The sequence below is a fragment of the Pterocles gutturalis genome, unplaced genomic scaffold, assembly GCF_000699245.1.
Source record: "Pterocles gutturalis isolate BGI_N339 unplaced genomic scaffold, ASM69924v1 scaffold21265, whole genome shotgun sequence".
Lineage (NCBI taxonomy): Eukaryota > Metazoa > Chordata > Aves > Pterocliformes > Pteroclidae > Pterocles > Pterocles gutturalis.
In genome coordinates, this window is record NW_010141361.1 from 17,571 (window position 1) to 27,720 (window position 10,150).

A 10,150-nucleotide genomic window follows, 5' to 3' on the forward strand; every position below is an offset into this window, starting at 1 on the left:
GAACATCACCTTCACTTCTGTACAGCCACAACACACCCACAGAGGCACCTCCCACCTCTCTGCTTTCCTATGTACAGCAGCAACCATTCCCCTAACATTATGTGTAGAGAGAAGGGGCAGGGTGTTGTCTTTTTCGAAATGGCATCGCAAATGCAACTGTACATTTCAGGAGGAAAGACAACACAAACACCACACTACACAAATACTGGAATGCATGTGATGGAACAGAGGAGATGCCAAATATTTGACAGCAGAAATGAGATTTTTATTAAGGAAATATCTAGGTAATGCAACTTTTTATTTTTTATATATCCTCATCTCAGTGCTTTCACTGAAATGCAATGTTTCACAATTCAAAAGGTCTCAGCTCCTCCTTTCCCTCGGAAAAGGGAGATCCCACAGGGGAGGGAACAGCGGTGCCCAAAACCAAGTGATACCAGAGCTGGTTCTGGTCTCGCTCCAGCTGAGACGAAGCCCATGGAGCCACCCCCAGGTTCAATGGGTTAAACCTCGTGTACAATGGCACGAGGCTACAGAGATCCCTCACTAGGAAGAAACAGATATCACCGCAAACACACGCAAAAAACTGCTGTAATCTCACTGTCAGCCATGGGCCAGCTGCCTTTACGTACCTAAACACGAGAGATTTTCATAAAGAACTGACAAGGTATCACTAAACCCTTTTGCAGGCATTACAAGGAACGCCGGCTGATCTAATGCCTCAGAACATGGCTTGGCAATTCCGGGCTGACCGCCTCCAGGGCACATCACAAGCAGCAAGGAGCATCTGAGAAATCCCTGATCAAGGCCCTCACTGAAATCATGTTATACCCACTGGTCAAAGCCAGATTTTTTCCTTACAAAACACATACAAGACAGTCAAAAGGACAATTTACTTAAGCCAATCAGTGGCAATATCTGCAACAATTTACTGCCACAGTAGAACAACACACATTTGAGAGAAGAGTATCTTCTCATCTAGGTTACAACGTTCTTTAAAATAGGCTCGGAACAGCATTCCCCTCCTTCTGGTTGCAGTGAATGGTTTAAAGGGTGAAATTACATTCTCTGCTGATCACTGTAAAACAGGCAGAGGGACAGACTATTGAAAAATTTCACCGTGTCCTTCTGGCTGCCTGCCAGTCCCCTCTCCATGGGGCTGCTATTCTATTTAATGTAACTGGAGTCTACCCTTCGGATGAATATCTTTCTTCCTGACAGTTTTTGTTCTTTTTCAAGGCAGGGAAACAGCCGCAGCCCAACAAAGACTGCCTCTCCCCAAGCCTCCGCCGAAGGGCTCGGAAACGGAACAAATAACACGCCAGAATGCTGCTGCTGCGCGACCGTCCTGCAAACGAGTTTCTCTACATTTCATTGAAAATACAGAGGATGTAACAGCTGAGGTTAGGATAATCCCAGAAACAGAAACGCTTTTCAATCAAAAAGAATTTAAAATTGAAATGTGTTCTGCAGAAAACTCGTTCCAAAGCTGCAATAGATGGTGACCAGTCAGAAAAGACACCGCGTTGCTAGAGGAGTGCAAGCTCCAGCTGGCTCTTGTCGCTAACAATGGGGGTATGTTTAATACAGACCACAGGCTGACATGGATGTCTGGCTGCACATAAGAGCTTCAACACTTATAATCAGGGATGCCAGAACAAAATCCAACCTGCTTGAAACGTCTTCAAAACCTTCACATATAAAAGGTTAAATAAATTCTCTACGTGGAGAGTCCTGGGTTAACTGCTAACATGACTGCGCAGTGTTTGTACTGACCAGATATTGAGGATATGGCAGCTCAGAGGTTCAAAAGCATGGCTTTAGAAAAGCAAACTCACAATAACATCAATCTGTGTCTAACCTCCAGCGCCCTCGGGGCGTTCACTCCACACAGAAGGGCAAGTTCTACGATGTGATTGTTTTTCATGGCTACTGGCTTCAAAATTAGCCAAGCCTGTACCTGACCAACTGTTGCTGGTTGAGTTACAAGCTCTCCCGGCCGCCAGGCGTAGCCAGTGCTCCTCCTGGGCTTTCCTCCTGCTCTGTGCTGCAGATGCTGGAGCAGCACAGAGGCTCTGATGTGCACAATAAACTGTCACCTTCTGCTTGTTACATCTGCAACAAGCAAAACACTGAGGAGTTTAGCAGACCTTTCTGCTCCCCAAAATAGTCAAGGCTGATTCACTCACATAAGTTATCACAATCCCATTATTTTCAACAAAAACATCAGTTAAGGGGAATTTGTGTCATGGCCACAAGTAAAGCACTACTCCATTAGAGCATGCCTGTGCTGGGAGGCCGTTACCATCTTCAGCAATTCCCTTAGGAATGTCAACAGCAACACCACAAAGAGCAAACGTATTAGTTTGTCTAAATATTAAGAAGAGCCTGAAACAGTTTCTAAAATGTCAACAAGAAAACCACACGCAAAACCAGCATGATTTCTTTGTGTTGGAAACATAAAATAGTTCTTATGTTAGTCTGGAGAGCAAACGCTGAGGAGTCAGCACGGACCTCAGAGAGAAGCCGATTCCCTCTTCACAGTATGCGAGGAACATATTAACAATGAAAACAGAAAGTCTTTTGAGGAAAAGAAAAAAGACACTCTCTTTAGGACAGGAGAAGCAAATGTATAAAGATCTTGCTTTTAGGAAAAGAGGGAAGTCTAAGGGGATGGCTAATACTGCCAGTTACTGGGTTACTGGTTTCTGCAGGCAGTGGAGGGCGAGGTCTCTTGCACTTAACAGATTGCTGATGCCTTTTACATACTGCATAACACAGTCACAAGGGTCCAGTAGTGACGACAGCACTAACAAACCCACTTTCTAAACATACAACACTCTTGAGAAACCTTCCCCACTTTATAATATTCTGATTATATAACGTATATGGTATCATTACTATTTATCATCTCCACTGTGTGATCATTAGCAGTGCCACACTTGTTGCACTCTTTTTTGTTGCAAATAAACCCCTATAAAATCAGCTGGAGGTCCGCTCTTTGCCTCTGTCCCCCTGCACCCAAGCAGCACCATTCCCTTGTGCAGCAGAAAGCAACCAGCCCCAGGCCCCATCCTTTCCGACTGGAGAGCAGTGACAGGCTGCAAAGGGGCAAAGGAGGCACCACGCTGTCCCGGGTTCAGCTCAGACAGAGTTCACTTTCTTCTAACAGCCAGCAAGAGGCTGTGTTGGGGATTTGTGCTCAGAAGAAAGCTGATCAAAAGGGATGTTTACACGGCTGCCAAGGTCTTCCAGCTTCTCTGGCTGTCTGCAAACAGGAGAAGCTGGGAGGGAGCACAGCCCCAGTGACCAGCCCAGGGTTTGATCTTAGGTTCGGGATTGAGACCCAGAGTGGCCAATAATCTATCCCATAACATACACGTCATTGGGTGGGGGGCAGTGTCACTGTGTGTCACTCATTTGTATATACTATTCTTTTCAACATTATTATAGTTTAGTTATTGAATTGTCCTTATCTCAACCCACGAGTGCTTTTTTCCCTTTACCCCTTTAACTCTCTCCCCTATCCTCGGCTGGGGGGGAGGGGGGATTTGTGTGAGGGGGTGTGGGGGTTGCCCCCCAGCCAAGGGCTAACCCATCACAACAGACTATAAATGCGCAGTTGTGTTTGAAATATTTTAGGGATCTGTCATCTAAAAATTAAAATAAATTAACTGTTAATAACAAAATATAGCCAATCTGTCATTGCAAGTTTCCACGCTCGCCACATCTCCAACGATTCTCCTTTTTTTTTTACTTTTCCAAACAAGCACAAGGATATTTTTTCATTGCTAGGACACGAGCTGGAAGCTGAAAGCCAGGTTAGATGCTTACTCATCAATTAGTAATTAGCATTTTGCAGGTCAGGTTCTGTCCCAGCGTCAGCTGTCAAGTTCCCTTTCACTGCAGCCACGTTAAATACACACCCGCGTCCACACCCTGTATTTGTACCCATAAATGTCAGCTACTTTTATCTATGGGAGCTGGAAAGTTACCAGACAGGAAGGGACAGGTCGGGAACAGGACTGAGCTCGGCTCTTCGTTTGAATTTGTTCCTGTGAAAGCGGACAAGAAACCCTCTCACTGTCCTCACAGCCGGTAACGCCTTACCCTGAACAGGAACAGCAGTCCATCCTCGTCAGTCTCGTGAACAGCAAGATGATTAAAATAAAGGCAGTTCTCTCTTTTTGTTTGAAAGAACTCCCCAGTTCACACTTTGGAATTAAAAGTACGAAGAAAACAGTTAATCCAGCTCAACAGGCAGCAATCACAGAGCAAAGAGCTCTCCAGTCGGTGCTCAAATTCATGATGAAATAGTGATTTGGGAGGAAAAAAAAAAAGAGCTGATATTCGGCATCAGTTTCAAGGCACAGAAGGAATTCTCCCCCCCTGCCCCACACACCGATGCCGTACCTCTTCTGGATCCCGCTGATAACACATGCTCCTGAGGCATTTTCTGTTATCATCACAGAGCGCAGACACGCCGTGCTGCCCTTCTCTCGTATTCCTAACTCCCCATAACCACCACAGGGCTACACGCATTTAATCTGGTTTATATCTCCAAATGTAGTTTACTGATTTGGGGAGTTGAAAGGAATGTACTTAATTCAAAGGAGGTTTAAGAGCATTTGTACTTATCAAGTGTTCTGAGGATGAGCTATTTCATAGGGAAGATCCATGTGAATAGAGTAAAACAAAGATTTTTTTTTTTTTTTTTCTCTTCTCAGCTGCCCCTCTCAAATCTCTAATTCCCACTAGAGCAGCTGAAATACGCCCAGGACAAAGCCTCTGTTGCTATTCAAGCCCATTCCTACCTGTGACCACAACAAGACTCGAAGTTCTGCTGCAAAGACAGCTGACAGCTGGACACGGATCCACTGCACAGCAATCCTGTTTCTAGCTCACGATCTATTTCTGTTACTGATGGAGAGAGATTGTTAATATAGAGGAGTGAGTCTGGTCCTTAAATGTTACACGGAGCAGGAAGAGAGCTTCCCAGGCTCCCGGCCACATTTGGAGTTTATGCACCACGTTCTGCTCCTGTTGTGCAGCCAGCAAGGTCTGACAACAAGACCAGTGACACATGCCAAGTGAAGCACATTCGCATTCGCAGAACTAGGGGCAAAATGTCAGGTTACAGAAATATGGAAAAGGTATATTTTTAAAGCAAGTCTCCACTGAACGACATTTAACCTCATTATCATCCATATAACACGCTCCACTTTCTCTTGGGAAGTCGATGCACTGGTCCCACAGGATCCAGCTTCAGTTCGTAAGGATTTCTTTCCGGATGACATCTCCAACAGGGTTGTATGGATGCAAGCTTAGGCAATGAGTACAGACTGCCTTCACCTCCCGGCTGTCCTGGATGAGAAGGTTGCAGCCTCGAGACCTGCCAGCTTAGCCGACCACCCTGCACATCACTGCAGCTGTAAACGGGCTTGGGTTAAATCCCTTCCTCCAGAAAGTGTTTAGGGAGAGACAGCCAGGAGCTGGAGCAGAATCAGGAAAAATCGTGTACCCACGTCCCCGCGTGGAGTCTGGCCACCCTTCTGAATTTGGAAAACCCCTTGTTGGTACCTGTTATTTCTGAATTTTGCCCAAAATAAAGCCAGAATTTACATTGTTTCCCTTTCTAATGGCAAAGAATTTTATGAAGCAGCATGTAACATCCAAGAAATCATGAACCTCATCAACTGACATTACAGGCACGTACAACAGCGGGAAGCTCACAAGGGAAAAAATACAAATAAAAGAAAAATCCTACAATTCTATCAGTTCTATTTGAGGAAAGACATTTTTCTCCAAAAATGCTTCCTGTTACTCTGATTAAGTCCATTAATTCACTGTAATGTGAATGGCACTTGAAGCTCTATTGATCAGTGTGATCGTCACCAACATTTTCACATTAGCTCATATGGGTTTAGTATTTCTCTTGATTCTTCAAATGTGCTTTCAGAAGACAAGTCATTACTAAGGATTTTATTACACACAGCCACATTAAAATTATTTTTCATTATTTTCCATTATCTCATTAAACCTTCTACAACAACGTTGGTTGTCATCAGGTATTCTGAATACTAAACTCAGCCTTTGCGCTGCTTTTTGTTACATACACAAGTAATGCAAGATGGAATTAGATTTGCTCTACATATGCCAAGAATAGGAGTCTGTTATTGACACTTTAGGTTGGGCACCAGCACAACTATGTCTGAGGGAATATCAGTAAGGATGCCCGGCAGGACCATTCCCTGTTCTTCACCTGCTATCACCAGAACAACACCAATACCACATTTTTATTCATTTCTGTACACCTTCCAACTTCTGCTACGTGGTATACATCATTTCTGTGCAACAGTCCCTGCTTATTTCTCCACACACTAACACCCAGGTACTCACAGAATGAAACAGCTGCATGTACCAAATTAATATTAGTTACTGTAGTTACATTCGATTCTACACAGTGTACATTTTAGTTTGAAATATTTTTTAACATCCTCTGTGTGAGAAAAACCATACAATATAGCAGCACTAAAAATATCAACAAATACACAAATTCCACAGCAGCGTAAGTACCACTACCTCAGTCAGGATGGCCGAGCGGTCTAAGGCGCTGCGTACAGGACGCAGACTCCCCTGGATGCGTGGGTTCGAATCCCACTTCTGACATCTCGCTTTTTGGGTCCCCATGGGGCTGGTGACCCGTCCCCAGTAGTGCTTCTCAGGGTTCAACCCCAGCACCAGCTCCATTCAATGAGCCGGTTTATCCCCGACCTGGATGCAGGACCTGAATGCCCCATTAGCTGGTGATACCAACCTGGGAGGTGCCACCGACTGTTTTGAGGGACAAGAGGCCTCGCAAAGAGATGCAAAGAGATTTAGATAAATAAAAAAAAAGTAGGTCACAAGCAAAACAGCAATTTTGAAGTCTAGAACCTCCGAGCTTCATTTCAATTACAATGTGAATATTAAGATCACACAAATGAGATGTACCCATGGTACCTGAGATGGTTTAAGCACCCCAGCAAAGCGCAGGTGAGAAGGCATTCACTAGGGGAGGCATTCAAACCCCCCTTCAGAGCAGCAGCGTTCGCACAGTCCCTTCCTGACCTGAATCTGTTGAGACACTTGCATGGGAGCAGAGACCTGCACAGGGCTCCAGCCACCATTCAGGACAAAAAAACCCTGACTCCAGGGGGAGTTCGCAAACTACTTCAGTGGTCCCAGCATCTCATCTCCTGACTCGACTCTTCACTGTGGCCACAGCTGCAGAGGAGCTGCTGGACCTGAGAACCAGCACCTCCGTAATGGGATGCACACAGCCACCGGTTTAAAAGTCTGAAGCCATGAGCTCTGCACAGCTGGCAGTTCACAGCATTTTCCTTCTAGTAACACCCTGGAATGGGTGAATGAGGTATGCAGATGAGATCTCATTTGGATTTTCAGTGTAATTACAGCACAAACCACAACATTCTGCCAAGTCAGCTCTTCCCTATTCGCAGTCTCTAATAATGGACAAAAGAGGGCGAGGGAGGGTTAAATCCCAGGCCATCATGACCAACAAAGACCACATCAAGAATCCCTGTAGAAGGTTCAGTTCCTTGTTCTCTAGCAGGTTATTTATCCAGAATTAAAGGCCTGCACTGAACAAAAAATCTGCCCAATCTTTGGTTGATAGGTTACGTAGGTTCCAGTCCCTATGAAGAATATGCACCCAACTGTGGCAAAGCGCATACTAACCAATAATAATGATTTCTGGGAAGACAGTCTCTTCCTACAAATTGACCTTCAAAAACTTTCACAAGATGAACTGGACAGAACACAGAGAGGCACCTGAAGGAAACAATTATTTTTTTAAAAATCTGATTATCAGTATGTATGCTAGCTCTTTCACAATCGCCTGCCAATATCTCCACTTTTTCACATACAAGCTGTTTAGTGAGGCTTAATTCAAACTCTTCACATGAGTATGTTCAGCTCTCCAGTCAATTTAAAACCAAATCATATTAGCTAGACAAGATACCCAGACTTAAATAGCTTCCATTATCAAAGGAAGCACTTGATGGACTTTTTCTGAGATTAAAACCGCACACATCTTAGCCACTGCTAGTCACAGGGACGGAGACCAATCCCAACACCCGCATACACTGCGAATATTTCCTGTGAGAAATGTAACAAGGCAAAAAGTACAGAGCCACAGGCAGCTCAGAAAGCTTTTATCTCTCTGGATGGTGTGCAGGGGAGTGCTTCTGGTAAATAAGATACAGAGAATGACTTTTTTTTTTTTTTTAAAAAAAAAAAAGGGGACTAAAGGCTTTTTCAAATAAACATATTTCAGGATGCCAGTGCAAACAGGAGGTAAAAGCCACAGAAGGATGCCGTGCTTTACCAAAGGAGCAGTTTTCTTTCAGCAAGCCTCTATTGAAGACAATAAGGATTCCTTTATCGCTGTGCTGCAGCTGCAGCCAGAGCCGTACCTGTGAGCAGAACCCTCACTGACCAGAAGGGGCAAGAACACAGGCAGACCCCTCACCCGCTGTGAAATCCCCTGCTGGGGTTTCGGGGAAATGGATGTCTTTATGGGCACGCTGGGCTTCTGCTATGACCACCCCTGCACGGGCACACAGGAGAGGATATTGCCACATAGCAGCTTTTCCTTCAGATAAAATTTTCTCCAGCACACGAATGACTATCACCAAACTTTCCTCATCCTGGTTTGTGAATGTTGCCCATGGACTACAGGAACACAGGAAGGCAGAGACGGTCTAATCATATGCTCATCACAAAGCATAACAGATACCCGGACCTGACCAACACTTACCGCTCTGCACGAACGACCGAACGACTGAAACGGACGGGAACTGCCCCCAGTAATTCTCTCCTGACACCAACCCCACACGTCACTGAACAGAATCAGGTGAAGTTCAGCCGAGTATACGTGAAGTAGGTGGACACTGAGGGAGTTCGGAGATATCTCATTACTTCTGGTGCTCGTTAGTGGACAGAACAGTGTATTTCCAACACCTTGTGGTCTTCAAAGATTTTTTTTTTAAATAGAAGTAAAAGGAATAATCGGGATCCCATGGCTCACCTGCTCCCTTTGTCACTGCAGCAAGCCTACACCGGCAGGTCAGAGCACGTCTGAGCTTGCATTTATCCTATTGAGAAACAACCCCTTACCAGCAGCTAGCGATCTTGTTTGCCCTAATGAATCTACCTTGATAACCACAGTTATTAAAACACGAAAGCGGGACTAACGCTGCTGAGGACATTGCTGGTTAACTCTGATGCCAAATGTCAGCTTTATGAACTGGAATCAGTTCAGCCAACGCAGGTCGGTGCTCATATTACAGGTGACGCGTGTAGAAGCTCTTCTCTCGGTGCAGGAGCCCTGGATCTCTGCTGACATAAGCCACCCTGCAGAGGGGCAGGCCCAAGGGCAGCTTTGGCAGGAGGAAACACGGGTGCCTGGAAAGTGACAATAACACACGGCTGTTTCCGATAGCAGAGACGCTTGGGACAGCACAGGCACAAAGCTGCTTGCTGCAAGCCAAGCCTGCACAGGGATGTCCTACAGACAGACATCATTGCAATACGGGGCAGCTTGTTATTCTTTCTGCTGCTCAGATTTTCCATAACACAAGCAAACAATTGGAAAAAAAATGTATTTGTTTGCAGGTATGCCTGTCCTGAAGCCAAAGCCTTGCTCCACTTGCAGAACTCACATTCCCCTTCGAAAGGCAATGCTGCCTTCTCACTGCGGGGCCATCCACTGGCTGCTTGCTGCTAGAAACATCTACCCTTACCTCGGAGCGGTAATTTCACACTCGTGGTTAACTGGAATGAATTTACTTTCCTGTTCCTTTAGTGCTAGCTCCTGCTCGCCCCAGCACAGCACCAGTGGACGGTCCCCGCCAGGACCCCTACCCAAGCACCCAGGTACCACGGTGCCTCCTCCAAGGGGGAGCCCACAAGCCTTGCATCATACAGCCTCGGAGAAACCAAAACTACGTGCTTTCCCACCCTTCTTTCTCATTCACTAAAATGAGGAGCAGAGCTATATAGCAGCCTTGTGGCAATCAGCACTGGGCAAAGCAGGAGATACCCAAGCAACAGCAGTGTCGAGAGCCTTTATCAGTACCCGACGTGG

General features: G+C 45.5%; 1 non-coding gene across 1 annotated transcript; it reads left to right on the forward strand.

Moving 5' to 3' along the window:
* The first annotated feature begins 6,586 nt into the window (after positions 1 to 6,586).
* Positions 6,587 to 6,669, forward strand: TRNAL-CAG. The gene has a single exon. It is a non-coding gene; the product is annotated as a tRNA-Leu (tRNA).
* The last annotated feature ends 3,481 nt before the right edge of the window (positions 6,670 to 10,150 follow it).